Genomic DNA, 26,475 nt, shown 5'->3' with positions numbered 1-26,475 from the left:
ATGACCCAGTAATTCTGTCCTGGGTGCTTAGTCAAAGGAAGTGAAAGCAGGGTGATGCTTGCACACCTGCGCTGGCTCACAGCAGCACTATTCACAAGGCGACAAAGTGGAAGCGAGCCCAGTGTCCGTCGATGGCTGGATGGACAAGGAAAGCGTGCTGTGTGCTGGAATATTACTCAGGCTTGAGAAGGAAGGACATTCCGACACCTGCCATGGCACGGACGGAGCTTGGGGACCTCATGCTGGTGGAAGACGCCCAGACGCAAAAGCACGAACACCGTATGATGCCACTTCTGGGAGGATCCTGGAGGAGTCAATGGTCATAAGGACAGAAGGTAGGATGGTCATCCAGGGGCCCGAGGAGAGGACCGGGGAATATGTGTTCATGGGGACAGAGTTCTCCTTTGGGAAGATGATTGCACAGCAGCGGGAATGTCCATAATGCTGCTGAACGGTAAAATGCATGTTGTATTTTAGCCACATTGAACATATTAAAAAAATAAAAAATAAATAAACACAGAGGGTATAACATAGGAGAGAGGCAAGACCCAGCCCAGGGCAACAGTTCTGAGCAAAATATAAAAATTAATAAATACGGGTAATCTGCGTCATCTGGAAGGATCTATCAGAGTGTGGCTACGGTGAGCGAGCAGAAGGTACCGTCTCCCCAGAATAGGCTTTCATGTATTCAAACCCCATACCATGTATAAATTCAAAAATATTCAAATATATCCAAAAGCAAAGAATAATAACTATGAAAGAACGGTGCTGATGTCACTAACACGAGCTGATAAATTAATTAGTTTGTATTAACCATCATCATCGCATAGACGCTCACTTGACCAGTCCTACCCATTATCAACAGAATAAAAATTTTTTATCAAAAATAGACATAATGGAAGTAAAAGCAGTGCCCTTGTACTCCATGGGTCCTAAGATAGCATTGATGTAAGCATTTTTAGAGTATGATCCCTGCAGCATGGGCCTTCATTATCCCGGGCAGCTGGCTGCTGGACCGTCCATCCATATGCATGAGTGGGCTCAGCAGCCGGGGGCATGACCTGTGTCACACTCAGCTGGAGGCGGCGGCAATGGTTACAGAAAGACTCATCTTACAAAGGCATAAATCATCTGGAGGAAAGAAAGGAGCTGTGTCGGAAGGTGGACATTGAAGGCTCACATGGGCTTTTGAAGATGGTTGGTTGAAGTGATTCTTTCCAACTAGAAAGTTCTACTCAACTTACTTTATTCCTGTAGAAAGAAACACCTACACTTACAATAATGCTCTAGGTGTCTATGGATCAGTTGGAGCCACAGAGCACTTTCCCGTTGCCCCTCTCTGTCTTCCAACCAGGCCACCTCCAAAAGCGAGGTGCTGTGGGATTTGGTTCCATATCACAGCGCGTTTGATCAAAAAAAATATTTTTAGAATGATTTTAGGTTCATGGTGAAATTGAGAGGAAGGTAGAGAGATCTCCCACATGTGCCCTGTCCCTGTCCCGACACATGCACAGTCTCCTCCGGCCAGTGCCCCCCCACAACCCTCCCCCGGCTGGTATATTTGGTGTGGTTGCTGAACCTGACCAGCACGCCGTGGGCACCCAAAGTCTGTGCTCTGCATTGGGGCCCGCGGTCCATGCCGTACGTGCTCTGGGCTTGGGCACACGCGTGATGACCTGTACCCACCATCACAGCGTCACTCAGATCCCTTTCACTGCCCCACAGATCCATGCTCCACCTCGTCATATGCTCCCCCTCCATCCCATATATATATTTTTGATATTGTAGACAATAAAAAAAAAATCACGAGGCATCTGAATTTTTACCAACGGCTCTGACGACCATGGTGATAAATAGATAAAACTAGAGCTTAATGACAAAGTCGCACGGCTCGGTCAGAAGCTCTCTGGCATCCAGCTTCTGTGAGCCTTTGCTACGGTGTATCTTTTTTTTTTTTTTAAGATTTTATTTATTTATTCATGAGAGAGAGAGAGAGAGAGAGGCTCCATGCAGGGAGCCCAACACGGGACTCAATCCTGGGACTCCAGGATCACACCCTGGGCCGAAGGCAGGTGCTAAACCGCTGAGCCACCTGGGGATCCCTGCCACGGTGTATCTTAAAGGACATTGGCTGTTTCTGTATCCGTGGTGTTCTTCCAAGGTCTATGCATTCTGCGACATGCGCCAGCAGGACGGAGCATAGCTGGTAGATAGTCGTCGGCTGCCGTCTTTGTTTCGACCTACAGAAAGTACCCAATCTCTTTAAGTCACTCGACCAAAGGCTACCTTGCAATGTGGCGTCGCCCTGCATACTGGACGTGCTGCGTGGCTGGACGGAGCTGGGTGGTTAGGCTTCGCAGTGCAGGCATTCGGAGACGACACCTGCCTTCACACTGAGAAGGTGGTGCTGACTTAACCCTCTGTTCTTCACCATGCCTAGGGCATATCGTTTCATGCACGACTTTGTGCAAACTCAGTGCATTTTTTTTTTTTTCAGTCGAATCACATCAGGTGCGAACACGTAAAAACGCTCAAATACGGTCATTTAAAGCCGGGCATGCTTTTGGCCAAATACATTTTTAAAAAACCCGTCCATTTGGCCAAATACATTTTTAAAAAACCCATCCACGTAGAAACTTTCAACATATTTATGTAGATTTTTCGGCACTCAGTCTATTACGGGAATGATAATTGAACTTGATTCAATTCACCCAGGGTTATTATTCACATTCCATTCTGTGTGGCTTCCATCTGTTTACCGTGAAGAGCAAAGCAGATGTTTTGTGGAACGAGCGAGGCGCACGGTGGTGATCCCATGCATCGTTCTCCGGGCGCTATTTACACGGGACGAACGCAGAAGGCAGCTGTGGGCACAGATTGAGGGATTCGCCGGTGTTAGGAGCCAGGTGGAAGTTCACATCTTTGCATTCAGCCTCCGGATGGAATGACAGCTTCGCCGGCACCCTTGAACCACGTGCGTGAGGCCTATAACGCCGATGGACGGCTTTCTGGGGTCACCAGAACAAGGCCTCCTGGATGGGAGCTGGAGAATTCACGGACTCACCACTGCCAAGGAACATTATCGTGGTCGGCCAAGCGCACGTCCGCTGAGGGCTTTAAATGGACGTGAGGGCAAAGTGGGCTCTTAATTTTAAATTCCATTGGTGTGAGGAAAACGAGGCCCGTCCTTCTGATCTTATTGTCTTGGATTTATGAAAACAAATTATTAAAAATACATTAATTCAGATTCCAATCACATTAATGTTCAATCAGCCCCTCGTTAATAATGGCGCATCGGATGAGAGGCAGACGACCAGAAGTGAAATCGGTCACGGGTTAACAAGCTTGCTCTGCAGCGTGGCTTCCAGGAGCTCAACAAGGGATTCGAAATCACACATCCAGTTGACGAAGGACCTGGAGATCTAGAGCTAGGTGCTGCGGGACGTTAGGAAGGGGGGTGAGGTGCTCTTGCAGGTATGACAGGATCCGGAGGTGGCTCGAGCCACCACGAGCGACAGTTGCTGATGGGTCACGGGAGAGAAGTGGGATGCAATGTGGACACGCCTCGGGGGCTGGGGGTTGACATGAGGGGCGGGGAGGGGAGCAGTGGCCAAGGGAGGTCGGCGTTCAGGGAGGGAAGACCTTCCCTCGTGCACCCCATGCCTGTCAGGCCGTGACCTCAGAGCAAGCCTGTGGGGCTCCGGGGGGTCCAGATGCCTGTCACCTGGAGGCTAAGCCCTTGGGGTGCTCCGCTGCAAGAGCTGGGTCACCAACGTCCCTTCCAGAGAGGGGGCCTTACTGTCCAGGCCGTGGCAAACGCTGGAGGAGCAAGCTAATGGTACAGGAGCCGGAGGGGTCCAGGTGGGGCTCGCCCCAGCTCCTCGCGGCCGCTGTGTGCAACCAGCTCAGGGAGCCCGCGGGTTTGGTGCACAGGAGACAGAGTGGCCCGAGGGGAAGGCCCTCAGTGAGACTGGGGCCAGGCTCCCAGGAAGCTGCCACCTCCCCGGGCCCCGGGTCTCCCGTGGGTGAGGGGAGGCGCTCTGGCCCCGCAAGGCCTGAAGCAGAGCTCCACGTGCGCAGGCTGCTGACTCGGACAAGCTCCCGCATAGGGAGAGGCAGAGTGGACTGAAAAGACTCTTTCCCGGAAGATGGGGAAAGGGAAGAACAGAACGTTCTGGGATGTACGGTATATGCGGCCCTTTAGGGCCTCGCCGAGCTGAGGGAGAGCGTCCCACTCGGGGGCCTCAGGCGTCCACGTGGAGCATTAAGACCTACAGCCGAGATATTTTTTTTAGTTTGTCTTCCCTTCGTGCAAATAACCAAATTCCCCTTTTCCAAATTTCCAAATGATTGTTTTACTGCGATACGGACCTCGCTCCAAAGCCATCACTGGCACACACGGGGTTGGGGGGGGGAAGGGCCACGGCGTGACGTGTCGTCCGTGGGGAGCACTCCCCTGGCATGTCTGATGGCCTGGCCTGGCTCGGTGGGAGCAACGGCAGGCGCGGTTCGTTCCTCCGCGGGGCGCGTGGGCCTGTGGCTTGCCGTGGGCTCCCGTCCTCAGCTGTCACCCGTCTGTTGACCTCTCTCGACTCATGTTCCCATGAAAGGATGGGGGAGCCCCAAGTGGCCCCTAAAGCCATTGCCCATACGTGACACGGTGACTTCCATGCCCACATAGACAGCATGTCACTCGGCGGGGGCCGGGGGCTCGAGCACTGACAGCCGGTGTGACGGTGCAGGACATGTCTCGGGGGGCCCGGGGACGGGGAAGGGATGCATCGGGTCCCCGAGGCGCCGCTTCGGGGCTGCTGCCGGCAAACCCTGAGGATGGCTTTGCTGGCTGGACGTTCGAGTCCACCTCTGTCCCCCTGCTGTCCTCTCCTCCGGCCGCGAAGCTTGCTCCTGGGGAGGTGAGACGGCCTCTCCCTCTCTCCGGCAACGGGCTCTCCAGACGACTTCTGATCTTGTTTCTGGAGTCCTAGCGCATCTCCCGGGAGGCGACTCTTGATGTGTCATGCAGGGCCTGTGGCTGGTGTGTCATCCCCTCCGAGTGTGCGCACACAGCACCCAGGGAAGACGGAGATGGGGCCCCCGCACGGAGCCCCGGGCCCCTCGGGCTGTGGGAGACGCCCCCGGAGCACAGCACCCTCGCCCCACGGCCGCTTCCCCCCCTCCTTGACCTCCTCGTTCCCGCGAAGGCAGTGGCGCTGAGTCCCGTCCCCACCTTCTGTGCAGGCTCAGGGATCTGCTGGGTGGGTCCCGGGATCCAGTCGGCAGGAGGGACCCCGAGCAGCTGCAAAGCAGTCGGTTTTGGCAAGTCTCTCCCGAGAGACCGTGGGAGCTCTGCTTAAAGGACCGTCGGCACTGGGGTGACGGCCCCCCGAGGCCAGGCTGACGGGAAGCCCCGGGGTCATTCCGACGTAACAAGCCCTTGACTCATCCCCACTCCCTCCTGCCCACCGACTCCCCTTCTCTCTTCCTCGCTCTGGAGAGAAGTATCACGAGTTTCAGAAAGTTTGCATTAAATAATAATAATAAAGTACAGATTTGCAATAAGCTACTTACAGCTAATTTTAGTAGGAGGGAAGACATTTTTTTTTCTCCCTGCTTTGGCTCGCTCCCTAAATTCTTTAATGATCTTGGGCACACGAACACAGATTTCTTTTTCTAATTATCTCAGGTACAACGCCTGAAAGTCGCAGGGCCCTAGCTATTTCTGGAATTTAGATGAAGGCGGCAGTCTGGAAACTGGCTCTGACGGGACCAGGGACAGACGGGAGGTGGTCCCACCCGAGGGACGGAAGCTGCCGGTACCCACTCCGGAGGTGGATGTGAATTAAAAAAAAATAAAATAAGGATGACCGGGCAGCTCAGCGGTTGAGCGTCTGCCTTCGGCTCAGGTCGTGACCCCAGGGTCCCGGGATCGAGTCCCACGTCGGGCTCCCTGCTTGGAGCCTGCTCCTCCCTCTGCCTGTGTCTCTGCCTCTTTCTCTGTGTCTCTCATGAATAATTAAATAAAATCTTAAAAAAATAAAATAAAATAAAAGCTGCAAGAACAAAAACAAAGCCAAAAATATGCAAAACAAAAACCCCTTTTGTTGGGAAATTTCAGACATGTGCCAAAGTAGACGGGATCACAAGCCCCCGTGTGCTCCCCATCAGGCTCCGAGCGGTCAGTACTCGGCAGCTGTCGTTCCATCCACGCTGCACCCACTTTCCTCGCGCCGTCCGTGGGGATCACTCAGAAGCGAATCCCAGAGATGTGCCCTTCTGCTGAGAGGCCATAGCGCAGATCGCACGGTAAAGCGACCCGTGTGCTCACCTACGGTTCCCGGTGTCCCCACAACCACAGTGACCTTCACGGTCGTCTTGATTCATCCTCCTCCACAGAGATGCTCAAGCGTCTGAGATGTGCGGCGCGGGGTTGCTGTTTCGTTTTGTTTTTCCCAAATAGTTCGTGGTTTCCAGGAAGCACAGATCCATTGTTCTTCCTCTAAGTTTCAAAATATCTGCCGTGGGACGTAGGAGGGTTGGGGACTGAGGACACGTCTGTGTTTTCTAGAGGGACAGGCGCTCACGGTGTTCTCCACGAAGAGCGTGGAGCCTGGGCGCCGCCCCCCCAAGGTTCTGCTTACCAGGCCTTGGGTTCGCCTTCGGGCCGTGACCCACTCGACCCCGCGTGGTGCACGCACTGCACCCGGGCTGACCTCCCGGTGGGGAGGGGTGTGTGGCCTGCGCTGTTCCAGAGGGCAGGGCTCCGGGGGGCTCGCGGTACCCCGGCGTGTGCGGGCTCCTCACCGAGGCCCGGGGCGGCAGGAGGAGCCGGGGATGACTTCGGGCGCAGCGACCGCGGGCTACCTGGCACATCAGCGGGCTGCAGGTGCACACCTGCCGCGGCCAATATCTGCAGCAAGCTGCACGCCGCGGGGCCGAATGCCTGAAGTTGTAATTATTGAAGGTTGCGTGAGGACCGATGCTAGGAGCTGGGGAGGCAGAGCGAAGGAAGCACAGGGCCGCGGGGGCTCTCGTCGCTTCGGGTCTGCACGGGTCCCAGGGGGCACGTGGAGGACGGGCCAGCAGGGCAAGGGGAGCATCGGGGCCCTATGGAGGGTCACCGTGGAGCAGAGGCAGCCGACGTGGGCGCACCGGCCTGCGGAGCCCACGGGCCTCTGTCTGTCCCGGGCCATCTGTTCCCAGGTAACCAGCTCCCCATCCTTCCTGGAGCCCTGCTCAGGTGGGAACGGCCTCATCAGTCCACGGATTCATGCCGTGGCCTCAGCTCTGCCGGCTCGGAGGCCGGGAACCCGCTCCCATGTCCACCACGTCCCGACGGGTTAAGGCTAAAGCCTGGGGCTATGTGAGCAGCGGGGAGCCAGAACACGGCGGCCGACGCTGCCCGTCTACCAGGAAGCAGTGCGGTCGCGACGCCCCGCGGGCCTCAGGGTCTCAGACCAACTGCCCGGGAAAAGTCAGGAAATGGGCCCCGTGTCCTTGGCGTTTCACTAACGAGGCAAGGCGCTGGGCTGGGTCTCGTGGGAACTCCATGGACGAATTGGACATTTCTGATCCCCTCAATGGCATGGCCCGGCGGACACAGGCCTATGGAGAACCACGTGCAAGGAGATTCTCGGCTGGGGCCCAGTGTTGCACGCTGGGTGTGGTGAAGGGTGGACATTCATGTAAGACGTGGTAGGACGAAGGGTATGGACTCAGGGTAGTGACTTGGGGACGCCCAGCAAGGCCTGCTCCCTGGGACTCCCCTTGGCATCTCCGTCTTTGGAGATAAGGGTGCTCCCGTCCTCAAGGTGGAGGGAGGGCACCTGTGGCAGGAGGGTCCCAGACCTGCTTTAGGGGAGGTCGGAGAGTTTTTCCCGCACCTGCCGCCCCTCAAGCTCCTTCACCTTGAGGTAGTCAGTCTGCCAGGGTGCAGTGCTTTGGGGTGGCGTGCTCTGCGCCCGGTTGTGACCACCACCATCAAGCATGCTTCACGCCTTCAGTTCCCTTTCCTGCAAGGGGGTTGATAAGAAGGCCGGCAGACAGGGGACCCTGTGGCCTCACGCGGTGGCAGTGGTGGGGGCAGGAGCTGGAGCGGCACAGTGGGTCCATCAGGAGAAATAAAGTGCACAATACTTGCTTATGGAATATTTTTTTAAAGACTCTATGAGTTAGGGCTTAACACATCATGTCAGGTTCAAGAAAAATGTGACACAATATGACCCAGGTTACGTATGCAAAAAAAAAAAAAATCAGAGAGTAGCTCACTGGAAATATGAACAATTTTCTCTGGTTGCCAAAACTGGACGGGTCTGTGCCTTCTTTCTTCCTTCTGTGCCGCTTTGCTTGTTCAGTGAGCACACCGGTCTTGCACTAATGGAGCGGAAGACGGCTCACACACGTCCTGCAGGAGCCCTCGCCCGTGTCTCTCGGGCCCACGGAGGCTCTTCTGCCCGGTTTTACCAGAACAGTCCGCTCACCTGTGTAGGCTCCTTCTCTAACACGTTGTGGACGCGTCTAGAACCTGGCTCCGAGCCCTTCCTGCTGTGTCTCTGCATCTCGAGACATCAGGGTCTCCCTACATGTTGGGTGGAAGTAATGCTACCTCACATCAGCATTGAAAGTGGGTGGCTGCCCACTTCCCAGGGCTGCGACAGTAAACTGGTGGCCCCACAGGAAGGCAACTGGAGGGGGGACCCCACTGTGGGTAGATGTGGCCTGGTCTGGGCAGGACTGCAGGCCGTGGGGTCCCTCACCGCGCGGGCACCTCCTGTACGTCAGGCCGCCCCGTCCCCTCGTGGGCGCTCTGCTCTCAGCCAGCGACGGCCTCGGCCCACAAGCGACCCCCCAGGTCCTTGGCCCCGTCTCTTTCCTGGAGCCATGGGCTCTCCCCCCGGGGTGAGCGAGGACACGGTCCTGCACCCCATGACAGATGGCTGCTGGCCCAAGACCATGCTGCTGAGGACACCCACACCCGGGAACTCCGCAGCTGTGATCCCGTCACCAGGTGGGCAGGGGGTGGACGGCCGAGCCATAGGTGCCCCTGTGAAACGGGTCCCAAGGAGCTCCCTCCTCGTTCGTTCAGGACCAGGAAGCGGATTCTCACCAGACACTGAGTCTGGGGTATCCGGATCCTGATCTCGGCCGCCAGCCTCCAGAACTGGGACGCTAGTGTCAGTTCCTCATGAGGCCCTGTCTGTGGTGTTTGGGTACTGCAGCCGGGACTCACCCAGACAGGCTCTCTCTTGTCAGGGGCCTGGGCTCCTGATGTGCTCACACCCGTGCATTTGGTTTTGGTATCGAGGATGGCGCATCGCCTGGGATCCTGCATCTTTTCCTGCGTCCCGGCCTGCCCGACCACCTCTCCCCATCCCGAACTCCACCACGGCCCACGGTCTGATGGGCAATTTCAGGGGAAGACGTCATCCCGTGTAGACACCCCCTTCCTCACCTGGCGGGACTCCACGTAGTATGAGATCTTTCTTCGGACCTTCATGGGGGTGAGAGGAGCCCACCTTTAGACGTAAGTCCTCTATCACGCTATTGAATACACTGCTCTCTGCACATTGTGCTCTTTCTCCCCGGGAGACCAGCAGGCGGCCGTGGGTGGGTAGACCCGACTACTCCTGCCACCTGTCTCTGTGGGCTCGAGCGTTTGCTGCCTCACGATGGCGCTGGGATGCGGGAGCTTGAAGGATGAAAGACGTCCCAGCTCAGGCGCTTCTCCCCAGAGAGGGGACAGAGGCTGGGTGCTTGGGCACCATGGTGCTGCCCTTGGAATCTGGGCCGTGCTCTCGGCTCCCATTCTGGTGACCTTAGTGACACTCCTGCCTCACAGTTCCTGCAAAGGAAGAGCTATGAGGCACTCACGATCTCTCCCGTGTAGGTGGCTCCTGCCTTTTCTCTTGTGGACATGCTCCAGGTTACAAAATTCTCCTGGTTTTTGAAAGGTCCTGTCAACACATGTCTCTTCTCCACCCTTTGAGCGTATCTACACGAATCGTAATCCATGACTAGACGTGAAGGCCCTGTTTCCCGTCAACAACATTTACATAAATTCAAGTTACATTTCATTCTTCCCCCATATAACAGAAACGCATCGTAAATCTTTACGTGGTGGTGTTTTGTAATTCATATATTCCGTGGCAATAACACTTTTCCTCTGGAGAGGCACAAAGGGTTCCCACTCCCTGTATTGCCATTTTCTACACTTTGCTAGGAAGGACCTTAGCAGTCGTGATAAAACATTCTTCCCTCTGCGGTGTGCATGGGCAAATTTCCTTCTGAAGAGAGTTTGGAAGCCTTTGCAATCAATGGATAGGTGATGATTATTTTTAAAATTTTTATTTTATTTTTTTAAGATTTTATTTATTTCTTTGAAAGGGGGGGAGAGAGAGAGAGAGAGCACAAGCAGGGAGGAGGGAGGAAGGGCAGAGGAAGAGAGAGAAACAGGCTCTCTGCTCAGTGTTGAGCAGGGAGCCCGATGTGGGGCCCTCCCCGAAGACCCTGGGATCATGGCCTAGGTCGAAGGCAGATGCTCAACCAACTGAGCCACCCAGGAGCTCCTATTTTTTTTTTATTCTGTCAAAGAATAATAATTTTGCGCACTAGTGTGCGACCTTCATGGCCTGGGCAGCATGCATGGGGAGACATACAAGTCCCTGGGACGACCGACCCCCTGGCTTTCCTCCCATGGCTGCTGCCCAAGCTGGTGGCACATCGTGGGACATCTGAGATGTGGCCAGTGTGCCCCTTCCTGTTCACTGGTTTACTGGCTCTGTCTGTCTGTTCTGGGAGGGAAGGGACAGCTTAGGAAGCAGGAGAGCGGTGGATGGAATCGGACATCACGAGGCCAAGCCTCTCAGTCCAGCAACCCTGCACCTGAGTCTCCTGATTAGGAATCAGAAGCAACTTGAGTGGCATTCAGGTTAAGATCCTTCTTCATGTACCTTCTGGTGCAAAAATCGTATCTTTAAGATGGTGCCTTGTTATTCCAAGTTGGGAGCACTGCTTTAGAACCCTCTGTGACCCATTAAGAGACTCCCGTTGGTGACGTAGGAACAACACGAGGCTGTCACGTTTCTGTCTGGCCTTGGTCTGTTCATGCACCAAGGACTGAGGCAAGCTTATCTAGGGCCTCACGGGGACCAGGGCCCAGAGGTCGGAGGCAGGGGGCTGACGCCAGGAAAAGGTGGGTCAACCAGAGACGTGGAGGGGGCTCAGGCTTTCCCAGGGAACCCGATCTTCCAAGAAATGTGTGTTTCTATGTATTTACATACATATTTGTATTTACATCTAAATGTAACGTAAATATATTTAACGTACATACTAATGTGTGTGCATGTGATGAAGCCTTTCTTGGGGCAGGAAGTTAACTCAGGTGAGATGCATAGCTTATTCCCTCAGAACCTCTTTTCCCCGTCCTCCAATTTTTGCTGCTATCACGCAAATAATGGGCTTTGCACACAGATGTACACATACACGCGTCGCGAGACTTGGTCCCTCTAGGTGCTGAAAGAGACGTGGTTTCACGGGAGACCTGTGGGCCCAACTTGGGGCTGAAGCTGGAGTCCCTGTGGTGTGGCCAAAGAGGTGGCGCAGTTTCTAAACTGGCACGTGGGCGGCAGGGTGGCCAGGTGTCACGAGTGACAACAAAGGGCACCCAGTGAGGTAGGAATTTCAGAGAGATAAATGGTTTCTTTAGTGTGAGCGGGTGCCACGCAATCTTTGGGACGTACTTGCACTAAAACACTCCTCATGGTTCATGGGAAATTCAAGCACAGCTGGAGGTGCCGTGATAAGTTGTCTGGCCATCCCGACTGATGATCACGTGCCACGCGCAACACATTAAGCACAAAAGCAAAATGTGAAAGGAGGTCAGAGCTGTGGCCTAGCAGACTCAAGTCATCTGAGCCCAGCTCAAGCCCAGGAGGCGACCTCGGCTCCCGTGTGCTTCTTGGCTGCAGAATCTGATATAGGGGTTCATGCATGTGTGTGTGTGCGTGTGTGTGTGTGTGTGTTTGCACACCGTGTGTGTGAGGAAGAGGGAGAAAGAGGAGCCTGTTGCAGCATTCCACTATGATTCCTGGGGTCAAGTGGAAGAGAGAATGAGTGGAGCATGCATAGTCTGAGTGGATTGGGCTCAGAGGTATTTTTTTAAAGATTTTATTTATTTCTTCATGAGAGACACAGAGAGAGGGGCAGAGACACCAGCTCCCTGCAGGGACCCTGATGTGAGACTCGATCCTGGGGCCCCAGGATCACGCCCCGAGCTGGAGGCAAATGCTCAACCGCTGAGCCTCTCAGGCATCCCAAGCTCAGAGGTATTGATCAATCGATTAGTCAATCAATTGATCGACCCAATAAATGGTTGTTGAGAGCCAGGTGCTCTGCAGGGCAGCCGCTGGGAGCTTGTCATGAGTGTTGCAGCACGTTGTGTGGGAAGCCACTATCACGGGGGTAGGGTAGGGAGTTCTGTCTTGGGGGGACATCCAGCGGGGAGGGGGGGTGAGGCAGCCTGCCTGAGGGTGGTGAGCAGCACTGGCTGGGATACAGTGGGGAGGAAGCAACCTTTCTCGACCTCTCTGTGCTAGCTAGGAACCCAGGGAGGCACGTGAAGCAGTGGGGTGCAACAGTCCGGCAGCCCCATCTAAGTCCCAGAGTGCAAGCTCACGGGTGCAGCCAGTGGGCCCTTGGCACCCTCCTCCGCCTGGCACTTAAGGAGTCTCCCAACAAACAAATGAAAATCCCTCAAGACCCAAGAGAAATACAATCTTAACGCAACATGCTAAAACCTCAGAATGAGTGCGGAAAATTCATGATGCACAAAATATCAAAATTTGACATAAGGACAGTGCTGTGATGAGCCATATTGGAGCCCGAGGCAAAAAAAAAAAAAAAAGTCAAGAATAATGATCCCGTCTTTATTTAAAATTCTGATTTATTTTTTTTTAATCACGGGTGTTTGCATTAATTTTGATTTTTTAACAGCGCATTAACACGTTGTTTACTTCGATGACTGGAATCCTGTGCCTCGCTGGCATCTCCCCACCCGCCGTGGTTCCCACATGAGAGGGGCCCAGCCTGGCATCTTTGGAGGACACCTGCCTCGGTCGAGTCCAGGTTAGCATCTCCACAAGGAGCTGGCTTATTCCAAGCCCAGAACGTGGGGTCGGGGAGGGAGGGAAGAGGGGAGTCTTCTCCTGCGAGCAGAGCAGGGATGCACGTGCTCGGGGCACAGGGCACCGTGAGCACGGGCCACCCCACTTCTACTGGGGGACGGTTATTTACAGCCTCCAATCCCTTTTAGCCACTGACAGTCCCCAGGCTGGGGGCTGAGTGACATTGAGGCACGTGTTGTATTCCTGCTGGAGATCCTACGGACAGAGAACGTGTGCATGACGTGCTGGACGAGGATGCACGGCCTGGGTCTTTGCCATGTTTCTTCATGATGGAACAGGCTTCCTTTCTTTCTTCTCTTTTTTATTGTTTTTAAGATTTTATTTATTTATTTGAGAGCTAGAGAGAGAGCGAGCACAACCAAGGGGAGGCGCAGAGGGAGAAGCGAACTCCACCTTGAGCCGGGAGCCCATGGGGGACTCGATCCCAGGGCCCCGGGCTCAGCACCCGAGCCCAAGGCAGACGCATCCCGACGGAGCCCAGGCGCCCAGGGCGGGTTTGCAAGAAGCCGCGGCGGTGAGCTGTGGCTGAGAGAGCAACGGCCTGACGTCCCCTTCCATGTATTCAAGAGCGTGTGACGCAAAGCCCCGCGACAGGCCTCCTTTGCCCCCGGGCCGCCCCCAGGCCGTGTCCACGTCTCCCAGATGCTGCATTCAGTGGGCCACGTGTCTGCAGAGGGTGACACGCCCGGCCAGGCCAGGGGCCCCCGGGGAGCCCGCGCCTCCCTCGCCCACACCTCCGCGCCTGGTGGCCAGATGCCCTGAGTGGAAGCACTTACTGAGCACCGGTGCCTGAGACGCACGGCGGGTGCTCGACCCCCAGGTGGGGCTGGGAGGCCAGGGGAGGCAGCGGGGGAGGGGCAGGGTCAGTACCTGGTGCGGGGCAGTGGCGTCCCACACAGTCCTGGGGGCGGCCCCGGGGGGTGGAGGTTGGCACAGCCAACGTGGATTCTGGGCCCGGGGTGTTCCGCTTCGTTGTGTTTTGGAGGCTCAGCCCCCGTGAGGAGCACCCCGTCCCCGTCCCTGCGGACTGCGGGCTGTCCCGTTGGGCAGGATGGTCACAGCGCCCGCAGGAAGGGCCGATGACGTTGCTGTGCCCTGATGTTAATGAAGGGAAAACAGAGCAGCACCTGCGGCCTCACCCCAAGCTGGGCGCGTGTCTCCTCTAACCCCAGGCAGCCCGGAAGAGGACGGGGAGCCAGGAGGGTGTCCTCTGTGCCCTGGAGGCTGCGCTGTTCGCTCTCGCCCAGGCCGGAGGGCAGGACGGATGGCGGGCATCAGGCGTGGTGCAGCCACTCAGGGAGACGAGCGGGGGCGGGGGGAGGGGGGATGCCAGAGGCCAGGTGCCTCTCTAGCTGGCTTGTGCCAAAGGCCAGGGCGTGATGAGGGCGACATGAACTGTGGGATGTGACCCGGCCCCGTTCCCACCACACTCAGGACAGTGCCGCTGAAAATGGCAGGAGGGGCCGGGGGACAGGAGGGCGCGGCCTGCAGGCCCTGGGGACCTGGGGGACCCAAGGATGCTGATGCATCACATCAAGATTCGTCCAGGAATCTGCCAGGCTCGCCGATGTCAGGTTGTTCCGAAGACCCGAAGCTGCCAAGGCCTGGGGTGTGTTTTCCATTCCGACATGCGCACTTGCACCGCCCTGGGCACCTGCCACCAGAGGTCCCAGCGGGAGCACACACAGCAAGGCCTCCAGGCGTGCCTCTGGCCGCACACGAGCGTGAGGTGTCCCCGGAAGCCCACAAGGTGTCGCCCTCGTCCTCGGAATGAAACCCACCCCTGCTTGGCGCCGGGCTGCCCCGCGGAGACCCTCCCGGAAGGGGCCCCTCCAACCCTGCCAGGGCGCCCAGCAGTGAAATCCTGGTTCTAAACTGCAAAATAACGTCCCCCTTTCAACCGTTTGGGAAGCACCTAAGGCTTCGGGTCCTCTGTCCCGGCTTTGCTCTGTGGACGCACCTGAGGACGCCGCGCCCTGTGCCGGGCCTCCGTGGTCCCCCAGGCCCCCCACGGCGCAGGCTTGGCCCTCCTGGGCAGGATACACCCCAGCACCCGCACCGCTCTCCGGATGCCCACAGATGGGGCACAGTCCTGGGGGTGTCTGGGGAGGGCAGGGGTGCCTGGAGGCTGTGCCCAAGAGGCCGGGTGTTTCCCATGACCCCCACTTACTTCTGGAACAACCTCCTTTACTAGTGAGAGTGTGGGGTTTCAGGACAAGCCTGTCTCCCGCTCAGAGCCAGGTTCCCAGGCCGCGTGGCTTTCAAACCTCAGGTCTGTGTGGCTCCCAGCCCCGCGCTGTTCCCACCGCGCCCAGATGCCCGCAGCATGCCCTGGCCCTCCGGGGAGCAGCTCTGGGTGGGGAAAGGAGCCAGACGTGCGAGTTGGAAGGATGGTGGCACGGACGCCGCAGGCCTGTGCCCGGGGGGGGGGTGCTCAGAAGATGCCCTATGAGGCGACGGCCCCATGTTGGAGAGGACACCCCCCCCCCTTGTGCCAGCAGGGATCCGCTGAGGCTTCACCAGGGAGCATGTTTCCAGAGCAGATGAGGGTGCAAGAGGGAGCAGGGTGCAGCACTCGCTCTCGCCAGCCTGCAGCAGGAGGGGTAGGACCGGCCGTGGGCTGGTGCCTCCACTGCTCTTCCCCAGCCGAACCCTAAAGAGGTGGTCAGGCGGCCTCATGGCACAGATGCTGCCCCACCTCCCCTCCCGCAGGTGCTCACATCCCCCGGCCCGTCCCCAACCCCCACGGGCCGCGGCTCCAGGCTCCCCAGGCTCCCCAGCTTCGGGGACTCGCCACCAGACGTCACAGTGGCCATTGGCTGAGTAGCTTCTCTCGAGGAGGGGTGGCCGACCGCTGCGGGCCGACTTCCGCGGGGTGGAGACCCCGGCGACCCTGCTCGGGAAATGCAGGTCTCGCCGCAGTTTGGATCTGCGGCCGGGTGCTCGCCACGGGCCCATGGGTCCGCGAGCCAGCCCAGCTCCGTCGGAGGAGGTGTTCGCCCGTGTGCAGCCGAGCGCCGCCGGTGCCGCATGGTCCTGATGCTGCTGGCGAGGGCCCGCGTTTCCATGACGACGGCGGATGTCCCATTAGGCTGCTGGGGGCTCCGCACGATCCTCACTCGCTTGGACACCCTAATGGCCCCGGCTCTGCGCTGAATGACATCGGGCGGTCAGGGCTCCAGCTGGCATGTGTGCTGAGGCTCTGACTCCACTACGTGTCAATTCACTGCACGGTCATGAAGCACGAGCGTTAAGAGACACACAGTGTGCAAGTGTGTCTGTTCCTATTAAAGTACTTGCAGCTTCTGGGTACTTAACGCTAACCTCAGGATCTGCCAGTGAGACTCCTGTACACACCCCTGCACACACTCACAGATGTATACGCCTGTATGCATATCTCTCTGCACACGTCTACACATACCTCTGCATGCATGCACACATGCATGCACCTGTACACATGCACACTTGCACACACCTGTGCACATGCCTGCCTGCACATATCTGCACATACCTCTGCATGCTTGCGCACCTACACCATGCACACACGTATACACCTGTACATGCACACCTATATACATCTGCATACCTGCATACACCTGTACACATGCACACCAACACACATGCAACATGCATCCAGGTGTACATGTCTGCACAGATGCATGCATACACCTATACACCAGCACACACTCATATACCTGCACAAATGCACACCGGCACACATGTATGTACCTGTGCACATGCCTACATGCACACATCTACACACACCTCTGCATGCATGCACCCCTGCACACCCGCATACACCTGTACACACCTGTACACCAGCATGCACACATAGACCTGTACATGTCTACACACCCATGCACACTGGCATACGTGTATACATGTGTACACACACACACATACTCCTGTACACCTGCACATATGCCTGTCCACTTCCACACACATACACCTGTACATACCTGTGCTCTCATGCACCCCAGTACACATGTATATACCTACACACATCTACACATATATCTGCATGTGTGCACACCTCTACACACTTACTTACCTCTACATGCACACCTACATACATCTACATGCACACACCTGCATACATGAAAACACCTGTGCACACATGCACATCTGTCCACAACCTGCACACGTCTACACACGTTGGCACATGCATGCATGCACACCTACACATACACATGCATGCACAAAGATTTGTGAGAGCAAGAGTCAGATGTACTTGGAACAGCTGTGCTGCACGGTGTCTCACCAGGTAATGAGAACATTGTGCAATAACCCTGCATTCCTGGGAACCCAGACCGAAGGGGAGAGCCTCACAGGTGGGGGAGGGAGGAAGCCAAGCAATCACTGGCACACAGGATGCTCCGCTTTGTCCATGTCCCCATCCGTTCCTCGGACAAATAGCCTAGTGTCCTCGCATTCCCTGGAAACGACTGCCTAGTGTGGAGAGAGCCTGACTGTGTGCTGTGTCGTGTATGTGTGCTGGACGGGGTCAGGCTCATCTTGACAAGGAGCCTTAAGTTAGGGTCTCTCTGAGGAAACGCACCCCAGGGACCTTCCCCACCTGCTCTGACTGCCAGCCACCCCCCAGAGACCCTCAGCAGATGCCTTCACCTCCTGAAGCCAACGAAGTGGGGGTTTTCCTCACCACCACTTTAAACACCAGCAAACAACCATTGGGACACAGTACCCTTTGGAAGAGCCAAAGGGAACCAGACAGCGTTCCCTTGTAGCTTTTTTAAAAAGTCCATATATATCATTTTTTTAAAAAATCCATTTATTTATTCATGAGATACACAGAGAGAGGCAGAGACACAGGCAGAGGGAGAAGCAGGCTCCACGCAGGGAGCCCGATGCGGGACTCGATCCCAGGACCCTGGGATCACGCCCTGGGCCGGAGGCAGACGCTCCACCACTGAGCCCCCCGGGTGCCCCTATATCATGTTTTAATACAGTCATGCTAGTAACACAGGCTAAAAACGGTGGTGACTTCACGGACATCCTCTAGCCCCCCACCTCCTGACACCGTTAAGTGAGTCAATGGAAGTGCAAACGGTTTTATTTCGGAGGCTCCACGGTGTTAAGAAGCTGATAAATTATCTGAACTGCCTCCAGGTTCCACGGATTCGTGGAGCGGCCGGGCATCTCCTACAGGTAAGAGCCTAAGGGGGAAGTATGTGGAAAAGGATCAAAGAGATGAACTAAATTTGCCAGGACGATGCAGCACCGCTGTATCTATCAATAACGTGTCCAGTGGGAACAAAAATGCGCATTCCAGGTGTTGATGTTTTGTCCACGCAATGCCACGCATCACGATGCCCAGTATCATAAGGTGGTGGCCAAGAAATCGGCCAGAGCGGGAGCCTGCCACCGAGCGCGGCCCGAAACGCGTTCCCAGACGGGTTCCTGATCGGGTGCCTTGATCTCACGCTCGGGATGCTCCCCGCCTTGCATGTGTGACTACGCGAGCTTCGGTTGTTGCCCATGCCACCCCCCGCCTTTCTTTAGGTGATGCTTTCCTTGGAGTTGGGTAAGAGGGTGTTGGGGTCGCTGCAAATAGCCGATATCCTTTCTCACGGGTCCGAGATGCTCAAGGCAGTAGGTACCTGGAAGGTGTGACTCCTGCAAGGTCACGCACCCCCGCGACGTGCGGTGTCCTCAGGGAGCTCGCCCTGCGGCCCACGGAGCTAACGAAGGCCTTTGCAAGGAATCCATGTGGGAGCAGTGGCCGAGTTACCCTTTCTTCCTTTAAGCGGCTTTATAGTCACACACCCTTGTTATTCCTTGTTTGAACGTCTGTAACTTAAAGCCGTGTCCTGTCTCACCTGCCGGGTGCTCTGTGGAAGGGGATGACTATTGGCTTCATCCTGTTCTCTGGTTGTTTTACTTAGTGATTACCGGCAATTCCACCGTTCCCGCAGGGTGAAAAGTTCGATGTTTATTTTAGCAAATTTTCTTAATAGCCTTAATCTGCTGTCAAGTCGATAATGCGCCCCTCAACTTTCATGATAAATGAAATCTTTTACTGAAAGAATCTTGATGAAGTGCTGGTCTCCGAGTACTTATGGAGGCCCCACGTATTTTTTTTTTTTTAACCTTTTAATCTTGTGTGTTGTGAAGCCTAGAAGTAGGTCATTCTCCACCACTCAGTTTTGTGGAGCTTTTACATCAGCTGGCCTAATTCTTACACCCTTTTAACAAGAGGGATCTTGAAAGCAGAAGTGTTGGACTCTACAGAGTGAGGAGGGGGGGCCCAAGCGGTGGCGAGCGCCCATGCGGCCAATTCTGACCGGTGCCAAGTGTCTGTCGGCAAACGTCTCCCGGACATTGCCACTAGTCAATTCAGTCCTTTGAACCCAAACATTCAGTCTTTAGAAAATATGGTCCAGGGCACAAAGGGCTTGCACTTTAATAGCCTACTGGGTGGGAGAAGGAATGGTGTCCTCTGCTTCTGGGGACCGGACGGGGTGGGGACATGGTGGCAGGTGCAGATGATGGGGCTCCCCAGCCAGCACCGTGCAGAGTGAACACCTAGGCGAAGGCTTGCACCCAGACCAGGGAGCTCCGAGCCAGGTGGGGACCGACCAGGAGGATACTTGAGGCTACATTGGGTCACCCCAACCAGAGCAATTTTCCAAGGTAGTTATCAAAGCCCAGGGGAAGCTGGGGGTGCAAAAGTCACGATGTGGATGATGGCTCAGGAGGGCCAGGGCCGTGGTGGGTCAGAAGGTGGTCGGGTGACAGGGACCCTGGGAAGCCCAGGTCTGGCTCAGAAACTGCAGAGTCTTGGAGGCGCTTCCGGGCATCACCAAACCACGTGAGGGCACTGGGGCCGGGGCAGCGGCTCGTGTCAAGGCCGTAAATCCCGAGGGTGGTCTTGCTGCCGCAGACAGGACACATCTGATGCGCACAAGCGAATCCAGCGGAAACTGCGCAGGATGTGCCAGGGACCCTGCCGAAGGGGTCCTGAGTCCCGACAATGACGTGCGACAGGTCCGCAGCCATCAGCAGCTCAGCTCCGGCGGCTCCGTTGCCCAATGGGTGGCAGGGCCCGCGTGCACACGGCTCCCTAATGTTCTCATGGCCGAGCTCTTACTCCAGTTGATGTTGGTCGGGGTTTCAACCCCGGCGACCGGCCCTCTCGCCTCGCGTTCACAGACGCGGTGATCGGAGCTGGGGTTTTGGTTTCTGTCGCTTGTTCACTAATAGAAGCCACTGCTCCAAGAGCAACCCTCCCCTGTGTCCGTTTTAATCATGTTGGAGACGTTTGCGCCTGATGCAGAGGTTCAAAGAAGGACTTTGTGAAACAGTTGAGAAGCTGTGTGTATAGATGCCGATGTACGGGACCTGACGGAGGTTTATTCTAGGGTTTGGCTGGTGCAGTTACGAAGGCCGAGGAGCCCTACGTCTGCCATCGGCGGCTGGACACCCCGTGCAGCTGCTGCTGGCGAGGTTCAACCCAGGTTCAGAGCCTGAGCACCAGGGTCTGGTGGTGTAGACGCCCACCCATGTCTGAGCCGCTGAGAGCCAGGGGTGTGGGTGTCCTCGGGCAGGAGATGATGGGTGTCTCACCTCGGAGGGGGTGTGCGCACCCTTCCTCTGCCGTGCCTTAGTTCCCCGACCCCCGCGCTCCCATGGGAGGGGTGCCCTGAGCCCCACCTGGCCCTGCCCGCCCCACCCTGGCCTCCAGGGTCCTGCACTCTGCTCCAGGACTTTGGTGTCCCCAGGCGTCCGCATGGGCTGAGATCACGCAGCCTCTGTCTTTCTGCGTCTGGCCTGGTTCCCCGACACCCTGCGCTCCAGCTGCTCCCCGCCCACAGGGAGGTTAGGAGACGCCCCCACCTGAGGCTCTGCGGCCGCCTGTCGGTGAGCACCTGGGTTGGCACAGCTGGAGCATGTGAGCCCCAGGGACCCGTCCCCTCACAGAGAAAGATTCCTGGGCCAGACTCATTTGCCTCGGGGTCTCGGGGGTCGATTCAGGCTTTCTATCGCGGGCCACGGATGGGGATGGCCTCCTGGAGCCCTTGAGGCCGCACAGCCTCAGGGCAGAGGTGGGTGCGCCGCCGCCTGGGGTGGCTCTCCTGGGGCAAAGGGCGATGCTGCTCTGAACACCCCGCACCCCGAGCAGAGGCAAAGGCTTCTGGTTCGCAGTTGCCCTGATGCTGGGGAGCTGCTGACATCCCGCAGGGCATCCAGGGGGCTGGAGGGGGACGGGTGGGCGCCGGCTGTCCCAGGACCCGTCCCACCTGGTCCCAAGGCCCACGTGTCATCCTGGGTGAGCGAGGGTGCCTACCGACGTGCGCAGCTCTAGTGGTCTCAAGAGCCCCACGGGTAACCCACATATGCTCCCGTCATCCCTGCTCCCCAGCCGTCCCCCGAAGATTCCTGGGCTGCCCAGGATGGTTCACCGCGAGGGCCTTGTGCAGGGTCCAAGGAGGCCCATGCCCTCTGGCCGGCGCGCACACCACCCACTGCCAACCGGGCCTGGAAGCCTGTCCCGGCGGCCTCCCTGACGTTGGCACCTGCTTGTCCTGTCCCACGGGTGGTCTTTCCACGGTAGACGCTCAGGGAGCAGTGCAACCAGGGGAGCACTCTGCTGAGGACTCACGCAGGGGGCGCAGGCTGTCTGCGGTGGAAGCTAGGGTGGCCCCCCGGCGGGGACGCTGGGCCCAGGGAGCCGATGCCCGACCCGTTTCCTCCGGCGGCCCGGGAGTCCGAGCTGCTGCATCGGGAGGGGTGCAGGGGTGGCCTCTGCTCTGCAACCCGGGGTCCTTTCATTCGCCTGCATGCCGTGTGTTCGGTGCATTCATTGGGTGCTGTGCTGTGAATCTAACCTTGAAGAAAGGACCCACGTTGCAATGGTCACTTGACATAAGCCGTGATTAGGGCAGCTTGTAAAGATTTGCTCTCCTTGATTTTTTCCCTGTTTTCCTCCCCTTGCGAGTAAAGCAATAATCTGGAGACGTGCTGGAGGAAACTGGCTCGTTGGTGGCTGTGGTTTGTGATGGGCTCGGGCGTCGGGTTGCTGGCATAGAAACGGAGGAGGGCCCGGGGACACCTGCCTGGGGCAGGGAGGTGGTGTCCCAGCCCCGAGATGTGCCGGAGCTGCTTGTGGCTGACGATTCTTGCACCTTGACCGTTGCTTGCATGAAAAACAGCTTTTGCTTCTGAAAGATTCAGTGTTTACTTTGAAAATTAGGATCCAGCTGGAGGAGTAAACATTCTCGTATACGGTTTTTTAATTTGATTTGGTTTCTCACGTTGGTGCACGAGAGCCCACAGCAAAATGCTTCACCAGAAAGGGGCAGTGTAGGGTTTGCAGATGTGGTTGTAAGATTTGTAAGGAACGCCGTTTCATGGTGGATATAAAGGAGGTGGTGATGATGATGATGATGATGATGATGATGGTGATGATGATGTTTGGTTCATTTGACCGAACGCACGTTCCCCAAAACAGTGAACGGGACTGAATCGTGGAAAGTGGGGTTTGTTTGGCTTGAAGCTTCTCAGAAACACAAATATTTTGTAAGGTGAGGTCCAGCCTAACAGAGCTGCCTCTCATCACCCGTATTCATGTAAAAAATTAGAACGGCCTGTGACGTACAAGAATCAAATAATTGAGGATTAAATCCAAGCCACAGAGATGACAAAAACAGAAGCAGTTCCTAGAGGTGTAAGTGACCTCAGGTTTGATAGGCCTGTCAACTACTTGCATTTACTGACTAGATTTGATTCGCTGAAACGTGATGTTTAATTAACAGACAAATCTTTCTTAGAGAATTTTGTTTTTATTTTAAAGCAAGATTTTATTTATTTATTCATGAGAGACACAGAGAGGGGCAGAGACACAGGCAGAGGGAGAGGCAGGCTCCCTATGGTGGCCCAGATGAGGGACTCGATCCCGAGACCCTGGGGTCACTCCCTGAGCTGGAGGCAGACGTTCAACCACTGAGCCTCCAGGTGTCCTAAGAAATTTAATTTAAAAGTGCAATTGGCTTCATTTTGTTGCTCTTCTCACTTGGAAACTTCCTCCGGGATCCGATCAGTAGCGGGAATCACTGTGGGGACAGCCACGGCGAGCCCCTCAACTGGATGACGGGCGGGGATCTTACTAACGTGGCTACTGTAGCATCGCAATGTAGACATTTCTAGCTGCAAGTGTCTGATTACGGTTCACAAGCTGCATGGGCTTGAGGCTGGGAAGCCTGTGGGTACAGTAATCACCCCGACATCCATTATTCATGTTCTTTGTACCGTTATGTACGCGGCCTACAGAAAACAGAGCGCTTGGTCTCACACGGAGGCAAACGGTGAAATCATGCCCTGTGCCGTGGATGGCTCACTAACGTGTTTCCACCCGGCAAGGCGGAGCCGGGTTGGGTGGCCGCTCCTCGGCAAGCCTTCCAATCTTTTTTTTTAAATTAATTTTTTAATTAATTTTTTAAAGTTTTTATTTAAATTCAGATTGCCAACATCCAGTATAACACCCAGCACTCATCCCATCATGTGTCCTCAGTGCCTGTCACCCAGTCACCCCATCCCCCCCACCCACCTCCCTTTGGTAACCCTTTCTGTGTTGCCCAGAGTTAGGAGTCGCTTATGGTTTATGTCCCTCTCTAATTTTTCCCACTCAGTTCCCCTCCTTACCCTTATAATCCAGGCTTCATTCAGTTTCTGCTCGACATGGAGTAAAACCGAACCTCAAATGCCATCAAGCGCTGGGACGACAGAGACAATGAGGACACTATCACTCAGGCTTTATGAAAGCATCTCGACCCAGGAGGGAATCACTGGAAACCTGTGCATTAAATCAGCTCTTCACACAGAGGGGTAACATTCACTGCATTTTTTTTTTTTTTTTGCTTCACGATTCTCCCCAAGAGCCTGAGTGGGGGGAGAGGCACATCCCCAGTTTGCAGATGAGGAAACCAAGCCTCACAGATTTTGTGACTTTGCCAAAAGCACAGACACACAGCCGAGGTGTGGTCTGAAGCCTCCACGGTGGGTCCTGGCTGGTGCACACCCCGCATCTACAGGTGGTGCTCCGAGCAGGTGAGCATCTCCAAACAGTGCGACCCCCCAGCACAGCCGAGCAACGAAGGCAGCCTGGCCGTGTGGGGCCTGCATCCAGAGGCTCTTCTGGTTCTAGCGCCCGGGACCGTGTGTGTAGTGGGGGGGGAGCAGGCAAAGAAAGCACAGCATACCACTGGTGCCCGCCGCACTCACAGCACTAGACCCTCAGCACTTCCAAAGCTTTCACAATCTCCGTGCCATTCCTGGGTCTTCCTCTCGCCTCTGCAGAGCAACTCTGGGCATGGCTGTGGTCTCCCACACCGGCCCCACGGCTTCCTTTGCTCTTGACCCCTCCCCTCAAATCATGCACGGTGACACAGGAGCATTTCAAAGATTAGAAAGCAATTCATTTCCAATCCTGCTTAGTCACAACCAGGAGCGGCTGGTGAGTCTCTGTTTCTGCCTGATACACAAACAACCCAGAAAAGTCACCCCAGATCGGCCTAGTTTCTGGCTTATTTTTCCCAGTCTCACTTGAGAATTTGATGACATCTTTAATCGTAATAGCTTAACTCTGCTTTGTTCAGCCTTACGTTTTCATCAGCTCCGAAATTTCATTTTTTTGGTAGACGTTTATGAAAGCTTACAAAATACATCAGCTTAAATCCCCAAATGTGAGATGTCCTGAGAGTACAAACTAAATTGATCTTAACACACTTCCAGAATTTAGACCTTGTATTTCTTCCTAAATAATGAAAACCTATTTGTCAATCCATAGATTCCTCTTTGCATATACCCGTGTGCTGTATATTTGAAAGAAAAGATGCACAAAATACAAAATAAAATCTAGTACCCCCTTTAGAAGTGAAAGAAATATAAAAACAGTAATCTATCCCCACCCCACCTGGCTCCCTTTCTGGTTTCTTGCCGCCAGGTATGTCTCCTCACTACTTTGATTTGGGGGATCATTTTTATAATATGGTCAGTTGCAAAGTTGGAAGAGTTTCCTGCTGTAAAATGCACACCTTCCTTTCTTCTAAGGGTTGACTTTAATTCCGCTTATGCTAAACGAACATAGGCCCTTCAAATAGTCAAACATAAGTATTCGAATTCAATCTTTCAAGTATCCGTCAACAGTCGCGTTCTGTTAGATGTCTACTGAAAGTGCGCTCCGCCCTCCACGCTCTGAACAAAGCCACTCCCCACTTGGGAGTCTGGGGAGAGACGTCACAGAAAGTTCACGTGGCTGAGAAAACAATCCCCTTCCTACAGGCATGTTTACCAGCCCTTTCTTGAAACCCTGTCACACCTAATACGGTGAAGTAGTGGTGCTTTCACACGCATAGCAATCTCTCTGGCAAAAAAAGTCCAAACATCAGGAACAACTTGGTTAAGTTTCAGAGGGACTCGATCTGTTTTTCAGATTCTGTTTTCTTTTTTCAGAAATTATTGTAAAGAGGAGTATTTCCCTGTTTTCTTTTTTTCTATTAGTCTATAAGTAGGGAGAAGAGTCTTAATACTTGGAGGTTTTCTGATATCGAAGACCTATAACTTATTTGAAGGGTTACTGACATCTTTCCTTATGGATGCCCAGTGTCAGTACTTGGGTGGCTCAGTCGGTTGAGTGTCTGCCTTTGGCTCACGTCATGATCTTGGGGTCCTGGGATGAGTCCTGGTCAGGCTCCCTGCTCACTGGGGGAAACTGCTTCTGCCTCTGCCCCTCCCCCCATGCTTGCCCTCTCAGATAAATAAATAAAATCTTTAAAAAACGAATACCCATTATCATGCTGTGGAGCAGGAATGGACGTTAGAGCTCATTGAACATGTCTGCTTATCTATCATCTATCTATCTATCTATCTATCTATCTATCTATCTATCTATCATCTCTGTAATCCATCATTTTCCTGTTTATTAATGTACTCATGTAGCCAGCAGTTCCACTTTTTGTGGATTTAGTTTATTTCTGCATTTATGGAAAGGGGGCTGACTCTGAAAGAGAAAGAGCAAGTCACTGCCCAAGGGGGGCACCTGGAATTAGAACCAAATTTTCTGAGCAAATTATGTCACTTTCATCAAGTCCAATAAAAGAATTTGACTATGTCTGATTTTCTGAAATAAATAAAAATTTGATTTTCAGTAAGTCAGATGTAGATAATGGAGTTTAAAAATCCTCTTTCCACCTTAAATGAATGTGATTCGGAATGGGAAAACAATGATCAACTTTTAGCTGTTCACATCCAGAAAATAGATTCTAAAAACTGCTAAAATAAC

Source organism: Canis lupus, chromosome 2 (genome assembly GCF_003254725.2).
Source record: "Canis lupus dingo isolate Sandy chromosome 2, ASM325472v2, whole genome shotgun sequence".
NCBI classification, from domain to species: domain Eukaryota; kingdom Metazoa; phylum Chordata; class Mammalia; order Carnivora; family Canidae; genus Canis; species Canis lupus.
This window is presented reverse-complemented; position numbering follows the sequence as displayed.